The sequence below is a fragment of the Apteryx rowi genome, unplaced genomic scaffold (assembly GCF_003343035.1).
Source record: "Apteryx rowi isolate R43461 unplaced genomic scaffold, aptRow1 scaffold_175, whole genome shotgun sequence".
Classification (NCBI taxonomy): Eukaryota; Metazoa; Chordata; class Aves; order Apterygiformes; family Apterygidae; genus Apteryx; species Apteryx rowi.
Genome location: NW_020448030.1, coordinates 314252 through 333945, shown reverse-complemented (window position 1 = coordinate 333945; position 19694 = coordinate 314252). Strand labels below are relative to the sequence as shown.

General features: G+C 37.1%; 1 long non-coding RNA gene across 1 annotated transcript; it reads left to right on the top strand.

Moving 5' to 3' along the window:
* The first annotated feature begins 380 nt into the window (after window positions 1-380).
* Window positions 381-13734, top strand: LOC112963742. Its single transcript, XR_003252705.1, has 3 exons — window positions 381-431; window positions 1215-1356; window positions 13525-13734. It is a non-coding gene; the product is annotated as an uncharacterized LOC112963742 (long non-coding RNA).
* The last annotated feature ends 5960 nt before the right edge of the window (window positions 13735-19694 follow it).

The following is a 19694-nucleotide window of genomic DNA, read 5'->3' as shown; positions in this document are numbered from 1 at the left end:
ATCCAGTATGGGATATAGTCACATATTTTAGAAATGACTTCCAAAACAGGAAGCCTGTTTTTTTTTTTTCATGAAACTTGTCCCTGTCCAGAATTTTGATAAGAATGCAATATATTGTACAGTTAGGGATGACATTATTATTGGATGTGAAAAGCAATTCTGGAAAAAACAACATTTTGGCAAATTCCAAGCAGTTTTAGTTAATCAGTCACTCTCAGATGACAGTGACATCAGAGTGTCCTCCAAAATAATAGCATGCACATGTGAAAACACACTAGTTTGTAGCTATTAAGAAGTTCTTATTTTGAAGAAGTGGGCTTTGAACTATTTTTTTAAAACAAATGACACACCCACTTATTCTGGTCCGCTGTGAAATGAGAGCTGGATTAATAGTTTGGTAGCCAGGAAGGCACTGTTTTCTGCATATATATGTATGTATGTCTGCATCCTGCAACTAACAACCTCATCCTAAAAGTATCACCGGGTTTCTCATTGCTATTCATAAAGTCTTTAAAGTCATAAAGTCTTTGTTTCTGTAATTCACAAATAGTTTGTTGTAAGGACTAATGGGAAGTTTGCTTTTCCTGTGTTACAAGAGCTGGTCACATCCTAACTTAGACAATGTGATAAAAGGATTTCATACACAAATGCCTGCCTGAAATTTAGGCAGAATTTTATCTCAGGCAGACATTTGTGTGTTAAACTCATTTATCAAATGGTTCTTTATCTGCAACAGGATGTGGGCAGTCTTTTTAAAGAACTGTATACACCAATACAGTACAATAAGTAGAATGAAAGAGTATTGCTTTCCTCTAATTATCATTTTATTTTAATATCCTGGCCATAAAAGTTGCATTGCACAAAGAGCAAATGATCATGGGATCATCTGTTTTCCACATCTGATTATTATTATTATTATTTTTTTGCAAAATGCAAACAAAATTTAAAGGTTCATAATAGAAAACTATTGGTATAAAATTGGATTTGCTATTCTTGATTGTGTACCTTCATCACAGCATACTAAAAATTTGTATTTAGTCTGTGCTGACTCTTTAAAAAGCTACATCAATCACTTTTTGCTTTATGAAAACTAAGTTTTATTAACTTCTTTCTCCAACTTCTCTTCTTGCTTCTCAGATCAGAATCCCTAATGCTGTGCTTCAAAGGGAATGGAATAGATCACTACAGACCTTTTGTTTTCCTATTTATTTTAGTATTTTACAGGATTAAGCAGAAGAAGATGAGCTGTGAATGTGCAGATGCAGATGGAAGTACAGTCTCTTCTAAATATAAAATACATCAGTACGACAGACATTTCCATGCATGGATGGAGCTTGCAGTATCTTAGCAATTGAGGTGAGAAAAATGATTACAAATAAGTTTTTACCTTAATATACTTGAAAAGTTTGCTTCAGCATAAAAATACTTGAAGAGCATTGAAATACAATCCTGTTGAACTAGATTCTGTCACTTTAGTCATCTTCAGTAGCACTGTTCTCTCCAAGCTGTCCTGTCAGTCTTGGCCATATTATATGTAGACAAATGTGCTACTTAACTGAGTGTGGTAAATCTAGTTCTTTTAAGAATTACATATTTTCAACCACATTGAAGATAATGTTGGAATGCCTTTTTGTTCAGAAACTGGAAATCAAAGCGATTATAATACCTTTTAAGATATAATCAACATATATGATTTCTTTCTTAATAACACTAAAGCTACATACTTAGAGGTTGTCTTCTCTATGGAAGTATGCTGAAAAGAACGGATGCTTCATTGAAATTTTTACATATTTATTATGCAATATGATACTCACCAGCAAGAAATCTGCAGTTAGTATATTCTAGGCACAAACGAGGGAATGCTATATTTACGCTGGCATAAGGGTTGCTACAATTAATTAATTTTAAAAACATTAATCTGAAAACTTGTGCCGATCCCCCCAGGCCATGCACAGAAACAAATACGTCATTGCATTTTCTTTAGCAATAACATTTACTACCTAACTTTCACAGCTGCACTGAAAAGCAAGTCTGATACTTTTATAGAGTTCAAAGTTCTAATATAGATCAAGGCAAAGATTAATAAACACATGCAGCATTATATTTCAGTAAAGTTATTATTGGCTATATCCAGGCTGAGTTATGAACAAGTATTTCACACCTTTTTGTTCTGATGAACATCCTCAGGATCAGGCCCAGCAGTTGCAATAGAAAAATGTGCTTATATTTTTTGTATATTTTTAAGTCTTCAGACAGCAGACATGAGTTTCCATTTATATAAAAGACCTAGTTCAGGTTTATTTTCACATTTAAACAGCTCTAGCAATTGTAACAATAGCTTTTGCTGTTATTACCTGTACTTGTGCAAAATTAAAAAAGTATTACAAGAATAGCTGTTTGTAAATGTGACCAAATATTTGTAAGTAATATAACATGATTCAGTACTGTAGATAAAGTCACTTTTATGAAATATAAACTCAGCTGGTTTTTACTTAATGAACCTGGCTGCATTGCGCAGCTACAGAAAATTTCAGAAACTGGGAAAAGGCAAACAGTGCTTTTGAAACTTTAAGATTAATGATTTTTTTACTTATAGGTAATTCAGCTTAGCTCTTTATTGACACCTGGCTTAGCACAGTCAAACGTGCTTCTTGCTACCTGCTAATGCAGTAACAGTGTGCTGCTGTAAGTCCTAAAGTATTTATGGCAATACTGAAATCACAAAAACCTTTTCTTCACGCTGCTGAATAGATTCATCTGCCTCTTTGCTTCCTCTGGGAAATGAGGAGTGAAACAACTGAGAGAGGACCAGGAACCTCTCTTCTTCTTGTCTTTTGATGATGGGAAAGGAACAAAGGACAGTCCCCCCTGCTGCCGTCCTGTCCCTGTCCCCGTTCCTGGCTCCCAGGAGCAGTATGAGTTCCTCTTCCTGCCCGAATCTGTGTTTTCAACTTAATACATCAAGGCCCCACCTAACTTTCAGTTGGCAAAATTAATTTAGCTTCAGTTCTGCTTTGAATACTAAGCTGAAGCTCTAAATATACTATTAAAAACCTAAATACAGACTTGAGCTTTCTGAACCCATTTGCCCCTTCAACATCAGCAGGGCGAGGCAACATAAATGTACTCAAGTAGGTGACAGCTGTCTGTTGTAAGTACCCTTATTCTTGGCTGTTTTAGACTTCAGAGGAAACTGTTTGTGATTTCCTGCTTCTGCTACAGGAGTTCTCCGCCTCACTCAGTCCTCGGCTCCCACTTCACAAGCTGTCAAGCAGTAAGAAAACACAGATCTTCTGCCACGCCTTCTATAATTTATTGTTATCGAGTAGCTGAAAATTAGCCTAGCCCATGTATGCAGAAGACAGTGTGAGCTAACACTTAACTGATTGCTAAAAAAGCTGGCAATATTAAATAATAGAACAGCCAATAATTATTCAGAAATAATATAGTGTAGTAAATTGAGGTGCAGTTGTGCCTACAAAGCAAAATTACCGATTGGGTTAACACAGCTGGAAAAAATCTAGTCAGCAGCAGCAAACTGAAAGAAAATTGGCCCACTGCCTTCACCATCAGTCAGGATCAATGGGCTCCAGGATGGGCAAAACCTCTTCTCCTAGCATAGGATATTTCAGCACGTTCACCTTCTCCTGGGATCTTTTGCTGATTTATCCTCCTCCAGCTTGGTAAATTCACGATTATGGCAGATGTCAGATGGCTGTGCTAGGCAGCTCAGCTGAGGAGCAACCAGGTGCTGTGGCTGGGCTGGGCTGGTGGCTGTTGCCACCTCGGGGAGCTGCACCATGTGTCCTGGGGCTCCCCAATGTGCAGGATGGTGGGACGGGCATGTGTACCCCCACAAGGTTGTGTCATGTAGTGGCCAGGGAGCTCTAGTGGAAGGAGCGTGGAGGTGTCCTCAGGTCCCCCGCTGAGATGAAGGGCGTCTAGACATCTCAATGAAATACATATGTCCACAGGGACTGCTTGAGCCCTATTTCACTCTCTTGAGCCTACAACTTGCCTCATGGTATGGCTTGTCACACATCATTTGAAGTCACACACTCTCATGCACTCTATTCTCAACTTTAACTGCATGATATTATATCTTCTTTCCCTTTTTGCTTGCTGCCTTTTTGCCTGTATCATGTATGTTATAGGGAAATCACTATCCTATTTCTAGAAGAAGATGTGAAAGGAGAGCAAGAGAGGATGGTTCAGAACTCAAGGAAGATCTGGAAATATTCTGCAAAATGGGTTCTATGGTAAACCCTTTCACAAAGGGTGATACTGGGCAAATCACTGATGTTTCTCCCTTTGCTTTAAAGTACTCAGGAATGCATTTTTCAAGATGAAGTGCGTAAAATCTATTTTCAAAAATGTTTCATCTTGACAACTGTAATCTTAAGTCAGTGGGAGCCAGAAGTGCTCAAAAGCTCTGAAAATATATGTTGAAGTCCCTTTAAATAGAAGGGTTTTTAATGAGGATGTTCCATTTCCCATAAGAATCCCTAACTACAAAACTATTGGTTAAAAGGGTATTCTTATTCTCCCAGCTGTATTTTCTGTGAGGTTAACTATCTCTGAGAATACCTTTTGTATTTTTAACCATAGGTTACATAATGGTCAAAACCTTAATTTTAACCCAGTGGTGGCTGAGAAGTTGGCAAGGACAATGCTGTTCAGTGCCGGCAAAACACAATAATTTGATGCATGGCCAGAAGCAGATGCTTTAACACCCCCAAAAAACACTACAGGTGAAGTTTAGGCAGCTCAAGGGTTGAACGGCAAACGAGCAGATGATCTGAGACTTTTGGACTTGAGGTGTCTAAAGAAACATTTGTAGTGTACAAAACAGCAGGCGACAGAAACACTTATTAACTCCCAAAACAGGAGTTACTGGGATTACTTGTCCTCCTGAAAAGTAGAAATTAGTTGCTCAGGAGGAGCGTTATACTATTTTGGAGGGTGCAACTACAATATTTTCACGGCATTTTGTTCCTTGATTTAGAAATATCAGCCTGGGGTTGGGGCTTGCTTGGGCCTCTTTGCACTGCCGCTATRTGAAGTACAGGTTACCCTAGGGGACATTCAGACCTGTGACCTGCAATCCTCAAAGATACAGCAGTGTTTCTTTTCAGTGTCTAGTTCCTACTAAGCTAACCTAGAGCTGGATATTTAAATACCTTTGTGTATCTAGCCCTTAAATCCTTTTAAGGATCTAGCCCTCGGATACAGAGATGAGCACTATAAAAAGCCCGAGAGGAAATGAATAATTCCTTAGTGCAGGGTTTGCATAGCAGGTAGGCACATRTTGAAGGAAGAGGATAAAAAGGAATATTGAACAGCTGCTGCCTTATTCTCAGTGCAGTGACCATCATCCTGCGCACAGAGCAAAGCAAAGATCCTGTGGGAAAAACACCACATTAACACAACAACACATTATTACACGTAATAATATAATTGCGATCCCTAATACTTATTCATAACAAGTTAGAATTTAACCTGAAGCTAGAATTAACCTGAGCAAGATCAGTTTATGAACTGTATGTTTCTTGATCATTTGATATAGTGTAGTTTGGCATAGCATTTTTTTTTTTTTGATAGATAACAAGACTATTTACACCAAATAATCATTTGCTACACTAATAGCTGCATGTACTGAATAAGCAGCCTCGTAGTTCACTCCTGACGTTTTAGGACCACAGAAACTATACTGGAAAGTAGTTTATGTGATTGTACGAATGTATCCTCAACTTCTTCCCTTCCTCTTCCTTCTACTTGTTTGTCTCAGACATTTTTAAAAATTTCTAATAGTCAGCTCTTTCGAGCTGAGGGGCAGTGCCAAGCAAATTCAGTCATTTTCAGAGCCTTAAGGTATTATTGCAGAACAAATGAATAATAGGAAGTATATAAAGAAGGGGAAAAAGAAAGTTAATAAAGAAGTGTTAATTTTTGTAGAGTCTGAGCCAGCAGGAGTCTCTCTTGCTCTGTTCTTCACAGAAGCACATACAGTGTTTCAGAAGAAAGGGTTTCCCAGATGATAACGGCAAATTTTAATACATTTCTTATTGCAGAACTAATTACAACCATTGTAATACTGCTTATACATGTATATGTTTTCTAATTCAGCACAAAAACTCATAACTGCAACATAATGGATGTGTTTTTGTTTCTTCTTTTTAATTTCAGCATTTTAGGGAAGTTAACTTGATGCAGGCTGCGTTAGTCATAATCATACCTGCTCTTACAAGGAAAATGCATGGCATAAATGAAGCACTGACAAATCTTATTTAGGCTTGCCTTTGTTTGATTGAAGGTGCATAATGTATACAAGAGAAGATGTTAGGATACTACTCTGTTAATAATAAACAGATATTAGCAAACTTCCAAAATGTTCTGTCTGCATAGGTAATGATGCTGGCTATTTACAGTTAAGCTGAAAAAGAATAAAATAATAAAAGCAGTATATTAAGAAAGTGGCTTTTCTTCTTTTGGAAAGAAAACCTACAGCAAAAATGTTATGCTTAGTAACAAAAGTGCAGTATATATAATTTTCTACAGAAATCATGTGTAGATTAAAAAGTAATATTGACAAATTGGTGCTACCATTTTTTAAAGATGTTTTTATGCACCCACGAGTTTGAACACTTTTTAAGAAGTGCTATTAACTTACATTAACTTTTCTGAGAGCTTGCAGATGTGAAAGTGAACTCTTAGGCACTTATTTACAGGGACAAGTCAGTGTGGGATTTTCTAAGACTTTTTATTTTATTTTTTTCAACACCCTACATGTTCTGGGAGAAACCCAGGCCTTTGGAAGAAGAAAAAGGGTATAACCAGGAATGATCTGGACCTAATCGGTATTCAAAATGCCTATCAAGCATGTATAAGCCAGAAGATGCAATGTAATGCCAATGAGACTGTCTCTCCTGAAAGTGTATATCCAGTAATGATTCTCCAAACAATGTAATTCCCCAATTAAGTAATGACTGAAGAGAGAGAGCCCACACACTTTTAAAATAAGGTTTTGAAGGAGGCAAGGGACAGGAGATTGACAGGAACACAGAGTTACAAAAATAATGGCAGGAGACTGCATAACAGTTACAGCCATGCTGGTGCAGAGGGAGATGGCTGAGGGGCAGGAATGAAGCCATCCCTGAACACAGGGAAGTGGCATATGTTTGACATGGTTTAAGGACCAGCTCTCCAGAAACCTCCAGTCTGTATGCATCACGCCTCTGACAGACAGAGACACTTTTACTTAAACCATTAAATTAGGGTTTGGGATGTGCAGAAGCCAGACTGCTATATCTTTCTTCTGCAGCAACAGAGCACCTCAGATGGCTGCATCTCCTGCTCTGCTGGGGAAGGATTACCACCCTTGGGAAACTATCCCCACACAAGGCACTCGCCTGGGTGAGCTAAATGTCTTGAGCACCATTTTCTTGCTGTTCTTACCCGTCTCCACCACATCTGAAACAGGGTCAGTGCCCAGCCCTTCCTCCCAAAAGGCTTTCCTCGACCTGACACCTCTTTCCCCTCAACCTCTCCAGAGCTGTGCAGCTCTCATGAAGCTATAGTCACAAAAATCCTGTGAATCGAGTCAGAGAAGCTGCACAAAAAGCCAAAGCAGCATCGTGTACACAGGCAGGAAGATTCAGAGTATGTGCACTTAGCTGATTAACAAAGTTAATTGAAAGCCAGTTATGCCAGCCTCCATTCCTTGTATGCTTAACACTGCAAAAGAGAAGAGTCACAACACGCAGGAAATCTCGTGTAGTAAGGAAAAAAGCAGGTGTTCATGTTACTGTCAGAGTGAGGAGAAAAGTCAAGAGCAGCCAAGTTCACAAGCTCCCATTTTCTGAATGATCATTTCTGCCTCCAAAAGTCACCTTGGAGTTTTCAGAACTGAGATTATTTTGGGGAAAAACAAACAAAAAAAAAATCAGACAAAAAAACTCCATGATGCAAGATCACATTAGAAAATCCACCACTTGTCTAAATGTCCAAATGAGCCAGAGAAGTGGCCCATTGAAAAATTCTCTGCTTAGCTTTATTCTACTACTCAAATTCTGCATGAGCTGAGAAGGGACCAGATAAGGTCAGAAGTAACTTCCTGGATGCATTTCTTTGCACTGTTATATATAGCCTTCCCTTTACTTTTCATTAACCCTTTCTGTCCGTGACAGGTCTTATTCAGTAGAGACTACAGCTGCTCATATTTAAATCCATTCTATTGTAAAAAAGAAGTAAAGGGAGAATACTGAAGAAATTTGGGGAATAATGGAATGTAAGACATAACAACAGAAAATTAGTGACAAAGAAGCTGTATCATAAAAGCATTAGATACTCATCTGAATATTTGGGGCCTATCCGTACTGGGTACAACCCTGAGCTTTTAAGTGTCCACCCAGCACTAACCTGAAGCATGAGCTTTCAGAACAACATTATATCTTGTGTCTGATACACGTTACAGACTGATTTACAGTACACTCTTATAATGTAGATTGTAGCTTTGCTCTGAAGAGAGTCCTCATGGTCCCTGATGAACTGTCTTAATAAACTCACTAAGCATACTCTTTAAAGCACCACATCAGTTTAAAAATGAATAAAAGGCAGTATAAACTCAACTTGATCCCAGTGGTACTAAGCATTGTAGATCTAGCATCAGGTTCAATTTTTTCTGCCTTCATGCAGTTTGCAGGGATGCACAAGTGCTGAACTACCTGTCTTATTTGCCTTTGCCCTTTGGGTAATCACTATCATTTTAGTGAACTTCTGACTGTACTCCAGAGTATAGGTAATGAAAACCAATATCAGATGCATACAGTATTAGACAATCTTATTGCAGTGCTGCCATCACACATCATTACTATCAATTTGACCTTGTCAGCACACTGTGCAATACGTTCATTGCTTCAGATTTTATTACTACTATTCTCACTGTCTGCAGGAGTTGTGTGATCTAATTGATCTCAACAGCACACTCACCCATAACTAGAATAAGTGCTCTGCCTTCGAACATATTATTGCAGTGATTTCTTGCATTTTTCCACAGCTGATATCTGAGCAGACCCGTTATGTGCATTATTATGTGCTGTAATGTATTTTGCCCTTTAGATAAGATCTTGTACTTCCTGTCATTCACTCTCCTCTAACATGAGTAAAGAGCTTATTAGGGATGCATACTTCATCCTCTGAGATTAGCTGTTGTCAATGCATTTATACCATTATTTATTTTGAAAATGTTGTAGAGAAAATGCTATTCAATAAACATATAGCTTTTACTGGCTTACCTTCAATATATGGTATATATATGATATTCAGGCCACTGCGTCAAATCAAGGAGCTACTGAGACCAGACAGACTCAATTTTGTAATAGTAATGGAATATGAACAAGGAATTACAGAATTATAATACATAATTATAAAAGTGATATTAGACTGTGAAACTGCAAGTAAGAACTAGGCTAGCTGTTAGAGCATTTGGAAAACTTTTTGAGTGACAGAGGGTTAAAGACATTTTGATAGAAACAAAAATCGGCATATGTTAATCACCTGTTCAAATAGTTTGGAACAGTGGAAAATGAAGAAGGCTGATGAAGGAAAGACACTGAGTCAGCTGAAGGGGAGACAGAGCTTTAAGAATGAAAACAATAAATAATGAAGAGTCACGGAAGGAGTTAGGGTAAGAAATAGAGAAGGTTAAAGATTGACAGTTATGGCAGCTTTGGCGCGAAGAGTCAGTTTTGGTGGATCTGCTTTAATTCTCTCAAAGTTAGTCATTTGATCTAATGTAATCATTTAGACTCCCTTGATAGTATGTGGAGATGGGCTCTTCCAAAGACTGATTCGTGTCTTCTCTCAGACACCTATTATTAAATAGGATGAGCTGGAGATACTTTGTTCTCTCTCTCTTTCTCTTTCTCCCTCTCTCTCCATTGACTGTTGAAGAGGGCCTAAACTGACCRTTCAACTTTTACACGGCTTCAGTTAGGAGCGATGAATGTCCCCCTCAATATCAAGATTGATTTACCACTGTGGCAGTATATCCTGGAGGGCAGAAATGCCAGGGTTGACATCAAATCTGACACAGAACGAGAAAGTCAAGGATAAACTTAGCATGAATCTGACATGGGGCAAAAATCAATGGAAGAATGATCCTTCTTAGCACTTGCAGGTGAGCTTGATATCAAAAACAGAAGATGTTGCCTGATGCCTTCAGCTGACTTACTACTGAGTTACAGTCAGCTGTTAATTTTGGTAATCTGTAAATAGCCTTTCACAGTACAGAGGAAGATACAGAGTGCATTTATTTCATTTCATTTTGTCCTAGAGGAAATACAGTGTTTTCCCTTCACAAACACCCTCCTCCCTTTCAGATCAGGGATTTTACACCCAAATTGCAAGTGAAGCAATTTGGTAGACACAGGTAACTTAGCACTTTTTCCCTTGCTTCTAGAGCCAGCAAGTGCTGGCAGCACAAGGTAAGTACAGCTGGAAGAGCTATGAGCCATGCTGTCTGTATATTCAGTGCTCTTCCTATATTACCGCTGTTACAGTATCATGATATCTTTTCCCAAACTTGAAGAACATGATGAAGTAAAACCTAATAATGGGTGAAAAAGGAAGCATGCTAATTTTCTTTTTATAACAGGCAGTGTCTTAGGGCTATGTGAATACTTCTGCACTTCCAAGGCAGAAGTGCATTTAGACTGTACTTTTTTATCTTCCTTTCTTTTTTGTCAGTATAAAGTAGATTTAATTTCCAAATGGAAATAGTATAAAGAGTAATGAAGGGCTTCCTAAGTAACAGGAAATCAGTAACAAAAGAACTGTGACTCATGACCTTGACTCCCAGGCCTTTGCCCTTATTTGAAATACGTAGCATTTCATATCTTGTATAATTTGTGCAAGAAAACATAAAAAAATCACAACTTTTTAAAAGTCAAAATTAGCATTGTACTAACAGGTGAATTCATTTCATGCATATATTTCTAAATCATTCTTTTGGATGATTCAGATACGTCTAACTGTTTAGGAAACATTTACTGTCAGTGCAATCCTGTGCTCTGAGGGCCCTTTTCCCTGAATAAAGGCTGCACATTCGCTTCTGTGTTGGTGGGGTGCAGAGCAAATGGGGTGAGTAACAGCCTCCGCAGTGCAGGCTTCACAGGAAGTTGCTCCACAAGAGCGTGACCAATGATCCAAAACACAGTTCAGCAAAGGAGAAAGCCTAGATATAAGTATTTCTAAAGTCTGAGGTATTTCTTGCTTCTAAATCTGCATAATATTTGCCAGTATTATTTTCACAGGCATTAAAATCACTAGCAACTAAATCGTTTTCTAGACTTAAGCTGATGCACCTCATAAGTGAAATATTTATCATGAAACTATTCCATTAATGTAAACCTTATGGCAAGAAAACGGAAAAAAAAAAAAAAAACCCACAAAGGGATCATAACCATAACTGGTAGGTGGAATAACAATAATAAGAAAAAAAAAATCATACAGCAAAGCATTTTATACGTAGTTTCAACAAGTTTCCATATCGACAAGTTTTTCAAGTGCATCTCTATCTTTAACATTTACATTATCCCTGTCACTATGATACACATATTATACTTCATATTGATTTTTAAGAAAACCATCCAAACATAAAATTTTGTTTATTGATGAGAATTTTACATTTATGGATTTATTCAGTGCTGGGGCATAATATATTCATTTATAGATTATCAGTGCAACAACGCCTGTGTGCAATGCTACTGGCGTGTCACTTACACAGGAAGCTAATTTAGACATATAAAGCAATTTAGGAGGTGTGAAATTAATTCTGTTGTAGATGTATGCTATATGTCCTGTGCTATAGTTGAGTAATTGATGCTTTTCTCATGTCATTTTATTAGTAGCGTTGTGATGCTGCACAAAGGAGCATGCACCTCTGTCTTTAGCTGAATAAACCACAGCTCTAGTTGAAAAGAAATGCATTCTGTGATGGTAATTAGCTTAATCTTTCAGGGCATAGTTACAGTTTTTGACTACATGTACTAATCATTATATATTAAGTATTATTTAGGCAATGTTAAGCAAGACTTTTAACACAGCCCCAATTATTTCCAGGTTAGAAGAAACTAAGCAGAATTATGCATTTAAAAATACAAAAAGTCCATCAAGATATAAAGGTGCATTTACTCAGAAGAAGTTAAATTAAGTGGTGGTACACTACAAGTAATAATCTTACATTTATTGTAAAAAACTGATGGATAACTGTAAAAATAAACTATTTCTGAATATTTGTTTAAATTCTACATGGATCTTCTGTTCAGCCTAGTTCATGCCGCTTTTAGTCCCTATGAATGAGGTTCCTATAAATGATGCATGTTTCCACTAATGTTTGAGGAATAGTTTTCTTTGTTAATAACTTACCTTTACAGGCAAAGGTTGTTCACATATAAGCAAGAACATCTATTATCATGTGTCCACATCAGCACTTTTGAGAAGAGGAGTAATGAGGCCTTCCCCACTTACTGAGCATTGATTCAGTTTGAAAGTTATTTTGATTAGCATAAACTTATCATTTTTGGAGGAAACTAAATTGGAAGCTCTGGATCTTCAAGTCATAAGGGTGATGGGGACATTTGTCCAAGGGAACAGGCTAAATTTATTTTAAAGAAAAAAACCCTGAACTGCATATGATGTCAATGTATTTGCTTTACCTTAGGTGTTCTGATCTATCGATCCTCTCCTATGGTGCAAAATTGCTTTCTAAGTTGTACATAGCATTTTTCATGTGGTGTTATTATTTACTTCTTACTTAAAAAGGACAAAACAGCCAGGAGCAGAAACAATTGAACATAATTTGGCCATCGGATATCAATAACATGCAATTGTGACTGTAAGTACTTGAAGTGAAGAATATGTGAAGAATTCCAGAGATGAATTTTGCTTATCCAAACTATTTCATATAATAATATATATAATTTTGAATGACCAACACCAGTGGAGAAACCAGAATCATTCTGCAGCTCTTTATAACCAGGAAAAAAAGATGAATGCTTGATTTATTTGTAATGAATATTTTGAGCAGATCTCAGTTGTTTATATAAACAGCTCTGCTGATGACCCTAAGGGATGGAATTTCATGTGCTTTTTCCCATAAACTAGAGGAGAATGACTCTAGCTGATGTCAGCATGCTACACCTAATTATTGTGGATGGGCAACCCACAGGATGTGGCTTTCCTACAGGTATTGGATTGGTTTTATAGATTTTATGTGCTGGTTCAATGTCAAGGACTGAAAGCAAAATTAATGTTAATAGTATTCTATGCCAATATATCATGTTTAATTTGTAGGTCCAGTTCTGCTTCCAGAGACATCTCCGTCTCTTTCCATTTGCAAACTTCTACATCCCTTTTGCTCTGCACTCACCTTTGCTTAACCAAGCCTCTTCAGTACAGACATTAATCTCCTTGGCTCTTGATGCTGAAGTGGCCCTCATGTTATAATCTGCTTTTTTATTTCAGAGAAACGGGAGGCAAGTCACAATAGCATAGATGGAGATGGTCTGTTTAAGCAAGTTAACAACACTGAACTTTTCCTGGCAAGAGAGAACTCGGGGCACAAAGAGCTCATTGCATATGTCTGAACTGCACACATCCTATCCACATGATCCTTTCTTCATTACCATTTCCACTCTGGTCTGGAGAAAATTCTGAAAATAATCTGATCATAAAGAGATGCCCAAATAGGAAATAGATATAAACAGCCCTTGTTAAGCTGTGTTAATTATGACAACATATGCCAGAAATTGGTTGCTTCTGTGAACCCTGTTTAGAGAGATACTGTCTGGAACTGCTGTACTAGAATAGCTCTGTGCAGCTTGAATAGCTAAAAGGGAGAGTCTTTTCTTTTTTTTTTTTTTGTGTGTGTTGAGAAATCTATGTATTCCACAGTAGGAAAGCAGACTGTGTAGTGCAACTAATTGTAGTCAAAGCAGAGGCCTGTGAAACCTAGAAATTATTAATGTATTAATTAGGATATAATTAATACTAACACAAATTATAGCAGACTGAAATAGTATAACCAGAAACAATATATAAGCATTTTGTAACTCTTTGAAGGCGTAGCCAGAAACAATTCCTAACTATTTTACATAAGTATGGGAGCAACGTGACCACCACAGGGGCAGAAAAGTTGCATATAGGAGGCATTCACGTAAGAAAAAGATGCAAGGCAGAGGACAAGGTAAGCATAAAGGACTGCAGAGGCACACGGCGTCCTACCGAATGCACAAGCATAACTGGAGACACAACTCCTCCCACCCCAGATAAGCAGTATTAGGAGCAAATGAGATCCCCCCTTTCAAGGTGGGGAGTAAATAGCACAAAACCTTTAGGCATAAATGAGGAAAATTATAGAGAAAGACAAGTCTGTTTACTTCTGACTTCCCCTGTCAAAGAGCTCTTGAGTCTGATCCCCTTGACCTCAGCAATGAAGAACCACCATGGACCACAGTCATCACTGCTAATTACACGGCATCGGGTCAGTGCTGTTGTGTATGCACAGAAAATACAGAATGCAAGTGTTAAAGACAGCCATTTCGTATACATAGTGATGATTAATAATGTGGAAGATCTAAGCATTAGTGCAAAGTGTGCTGCTAATGAATGATTTAGTAAAGTTTTATTTTAAAGTTTACAAGTGGCCTGATTTATCAGTCTTCTAAACACTCATTACAGCAAGCTCTGATTTTCTCTCCCTCTCTCTGTATATGTATGTACATATATTCAGTTGCAAAGTAATATATAATTGTTCTCCTTTTCTCAGTTTACTTYGTGGCCACATGTAAACATAGAGAGGGGCATTTTTCAAAACCAAAGGGGAAAATGGAATCTGTGTTTTGCTGTTTTGATTTATAGGTGGGCAATAACCACTGCAAGATCACAATGTCTGATATCTTTGCACCTACTATTCTTCAGTTTCTATTTCCACTGTATTTCCTATAGACATGATACAGATCAGTTGTTTCTGGCAAACTAGGTAACTATGGATTCAGTTCTTAGTCTGGTAGGTCTTCTGGCTTCTCTATGACTATCAGATGACTATCAGAAGTCATCAAGACAAAACTACTTAAGTAAGCACAGTGAGTTCTTGTTGTTTTCTTATATTTTAAAGGGACAAATATGAAATTTTTCTCTGCTTTGACTGTCAAAAAAACCCTGAATAAACAACTGAGAGACTTGTTAAAATTATTTATGACATATAAATGAAAAAAACCCTTATGTATTCATGTTCTTCATTCATGAGTTGGTTGCAAAATGAGCCTTGTTTAGTACTGCCAGTCAGAAACAGTGATTCAAGAGATACCAATTTTAACTCAAAATATTAGGTCTAGTTTGTTGATTAATAAGATGATTTTAGGTCCTTCGTTCCTGACTTGCCTCCTACACATTCAGTATGTCTCTACAGATTGACCATTTGTTTCATCCCTTAAAAAAAACACCTCTTCCTAAAAGCAAGAGAATACTCATCCTTTCCAAGACACACTCTGTAAAACAATGATAACCAGCATATGTACCTGAATTATTTCCCTTATGGCACAGAAAAAGAATCCCACGCTAGCTAAGGTTAGTTAATTATTTCTATAGTAATGAAATATCTAGACCAAGCTACACAAGAACATCTTATCTTTATTTATTGTCTAGTAATTTTATTCATCTTCAGATTTTCAGTCAACTGTTTAAAAAAGCAGGAATAGTCCAAAAAATTTGGACTCTTTTCTTGCTCGCTTATTTTCTCCTCCAGCTCTCTTTGTCCCATTACTCCACAATTCGTGATTTCTGTTAATTAGAAGTCCAGCTGACCTTGCTTCTCCTGACTCACTTCTGAAATGCAAAGCAAAAAAAAACAACTGCTGGAAGGACATCTCCTAAGGCTGTTCTGCTGCTCTGCCTGGAACTAGTCTTCTGCTTAAGACATTTCAGGAACAAGTGAAAAAGACAGCAAAGAAAGTAGGCAGGTTACATAATTGTACCATGTTCTCCTATTACAAACAGATTGTGGAGAGGTGAAGCATGAGATCCCAGAGCAGATAAAGAGTAAACAACATAAAGTTAGCAAGTAGAAATTCATGAAGAGGTGCAATTCAGCTGGTCTAAATTTCACCTAAATGCTTGCTTAACATTTTTTTTTATTGCTTGTCTCTAGGCTTTCAAAGATGTGTAATACAGAGCAGTGTGGGCAGACCAAGGCCCCTGTAGATATTCAGGGCTACAGATAGCTCCTTCTAATAGGAGATACTTTGGGAGTGTTAATATGGTTGGGAAGAAGAATAGATCCATTAATAAATAAGAAAACTGTGGGAATTAATTATTTAAAATAGCATGAGACTAGAAAGTGTTGAATACTGCAGAAAGTTATTTTTTGATATCCATCTGATTAAGACTACAAATTCACTAATTGTTAACTCAGATAATGCTTGTATGCCAGTATCAAAAAAAAAAAAAAAAAAAGAAGAAAAAAAAGAAAACTGGACATCGACTGAGAAATCCTTTTTCAAATGTCAGATAAAAAATTCACATGAGGAAATACAGAAACATAGCAGACATTTACAAGTTTTCCTTTTGGACAGAGCTTTTTTTTTTTTTTCTTTTTTTTTCTTTTCTTTTCTTTAAATCAAACTGGTAGTGAAGGTATGCTCACATTTTTTAACCAGTTTGGCTCTTAAAAGTTACATATGGAAACCTGAACTATGTATAATATGTATTAGGTGCATTTACAAACTGCTTATCAGAAATTAAAATAAAACTTCAAAAAATTAAGCCAAAGAATTGAAAGACAGAAGCATAAAACTAAATTAGGAAGAGGAAGAATCCATCTATTCAGACATCTTGAGTTAGACATTTGCTTTTGTGCTAGAAATACCAGATTCTCTTCTTAGCTGAGGGATAAAGGTATACATTTAGAAAGGGTTTTTCTCATCCCAGAATAAGTGTCCAGCGTGGTAGCTCAGTGGAGAAGATTCCCCCCCTCCCCCGCCAACGGATTAAATGTAAGGCCTAGAGGAATTAGCACAGCCCAAGCTACCTCTCCAAACTATCTAGGTTTCAGGTGCCCAAAGCCAGGTGAGATGGATCCTCACCTAGGGTCTATCATTTTCAAAGTGCTGAGTTACAGCAGAAAAGCCAGGGGAGTTTCATCAGCTGATTCCAAACTAGACATAGAGATGGTGAAAAACTGCACAGAAAATGGGAAAGATGGACAGGCCTTTGAAATGTAGCACTTTGTTCCATTGCGTCGTGCTCTACAGAAACAAAGGGTCCTACTGTACTGCTCTTTACTCAATAAACAGGTGATTTACAAGTAACAAAATAGTTTAAAGAACAGAAGCTTGCAACAGAGTTCCTTAAAGAACAAAAGCCTTATTGTCATTCCTGTAGAGGACTGAAAGAAATGGAAACTATCTTCTGAAAGAGTAGAAACTAAACAAATGCATCAGTAACAAGAGGTTAATAAATAGCAGGGATTAGTGGATAAATTACTGCTGAAATTGAGGATAGCATCAGACAATCCGGGCAGGAGATGTATTACAGATGCTTCTTTTTAAGGAATCAAGAAGTTGGTAATAGTGGGGTAAAAAATGAAAGCCCAACCAAGTGATAATGTGGAAAATGCCAGATGTTATCAAGGCAGTGGAAGTGTCAGCTGCCTTCTCTCTCATCTTCTCAGGTGCAATAAAGAATTCTCTAAACAGCTTTGCATCCTGCATCTTTGATATTATTCCTGCCCCATCTGGAAAATAATGGTATTTAAGAATGCACTATCAAACTTAACTCAGAAAGAAAAGTCACATCAAAGTTCTTTACATCAAGCAAAAGTGTTTTTGTTGTTTTTTTTTTTAGTTTTAAAATGTAGAAGCCAATTACAAATTTGTCTGACAATTTTTGCAGATAATGCATTTTGATGGCAGCTGATGTCTGCTGACTAGGATATATTGCAGATGCAAAAACTTAAACATGTACTCATTGTACATTTTGTATATTTTCTTTGGTACATTTTGTATATTTTCTTTGAAGATCTTCATATAATGATAGGAGACGGTTATTATGCAACCAACTCATGAACTGCTTAAATGATATTTTTGGCATAGTGTACGTGATATATTCTGTATTCCTATAGGAGGTTACAAGCTATCTTTAAATAAGAATATGGATTATTTATGTTATGGAGTTTTTGTCACCCTTGAAACTTATGTGATTTCTTCATTTACTTATTTCAAGCAGAAAATACTACTTTCAGATGCATCCTGGGGGGAAAATAATAATAATAGGCCCTGCTAATAGGACTCCCAGGGTCAGTTTTGCTATTGACCACCAATACCTAGTTGATGTAAAATGTTACACCACTGCTAGGTCTAGAAACTAGATTTAGAGCTAGGCGATAGATTCTGGCTAAGAAATTGCTCAAGAAGTCATCTTTGAGTGTTTTCATTTTACATTTATTCTTCCCTAATAGTAATAATTTTTTTTCTTGCATATTCCGGAATAATTTTCAAGTATTTTGTTTACGACTATGGTGAAATTATTGAAAACTGAATCCATTAAAAAGTAAGTAAGTTTAACATAATGTAGATATTACACCTTCTTCTCTTTTTTCCTGAAAATAAAATTCTTTAACATCTCTAATATTGTAGAAAAATCTTGTAATCTAATGAAATAGAAGAAGAAATTTTGGCAATGAGTGATACATAGTAGTGCTACCAGGCATGCAACTGATTTCATAGTCAGGGTGCTTAGTCCACTGACTTCAAAACCCTAAAAAGTACATACTTGTATGTATTTTCTGGATTTCATGTACAATCAACTCAAAGAAGTGCTTCACATTTCTTACAAGAAAAATTCTATACAAAGAGTACATATAGCAGTCTCACCCGTATAGAAATGTATCATTCCCTAGAGCTGAAAGTGTCAAGTAGAAACAATTTTACTAAGCAGTTTAGGACAGGAGATGGTGAATAATAATGGTGAAGGCTTTGGGAATCTAAATCTGAAGTGGCCTACTCAAGGATACTCAAGTATTTCATTTGACCATAGAGAAAAAATATGGTGTTGGGATTGTGAACTTTCATTTTAAAAACTTCAAGAACTTCGGCGTACTTCATCACAGAACTTTTCTTGAGTGATGTTGAGGCAGAGCAGAAATAGTGAAGGCACAGTAACAGCTTCATAAAGGGATCTTGAGTTTATTTAAATAAATTAGAAACTGCACTGCAGATTAATATATTGTCATGTAGAGGTCACAAAATGTCATGAGACTTTGGAAAAGAGAAGATTTTGTACCTGGAAACTAGACTCAGATAAAGAATGAAAGAAGGTGGGAAGTACAGCAATGATCACAGAATCACAGAATGGTTGAGGCTGGAAGAGACCTCTGGAGATCATCTAGTCCAACCCCCCTGCTCAAGCAGGGTCACCTAGAGCACATTGCACAGGATCACGTCCAGGCAGCTTTTGAATATCTCCAGAGAAGGAGACTCCACAACCTCTCTGGGCAACCTSTTCCAGTGCTCTGTCACCCTCACAGTGAAGAAGTTTTTCCTCACGTTCAGATGGAAGTGTCTGTGCTTCAGTTTGTGCCCGTTGCCTTGCGCCCTGTTGCTGGGCACCACTGAAAAGAGTCTGGCCCCATCCTCTCG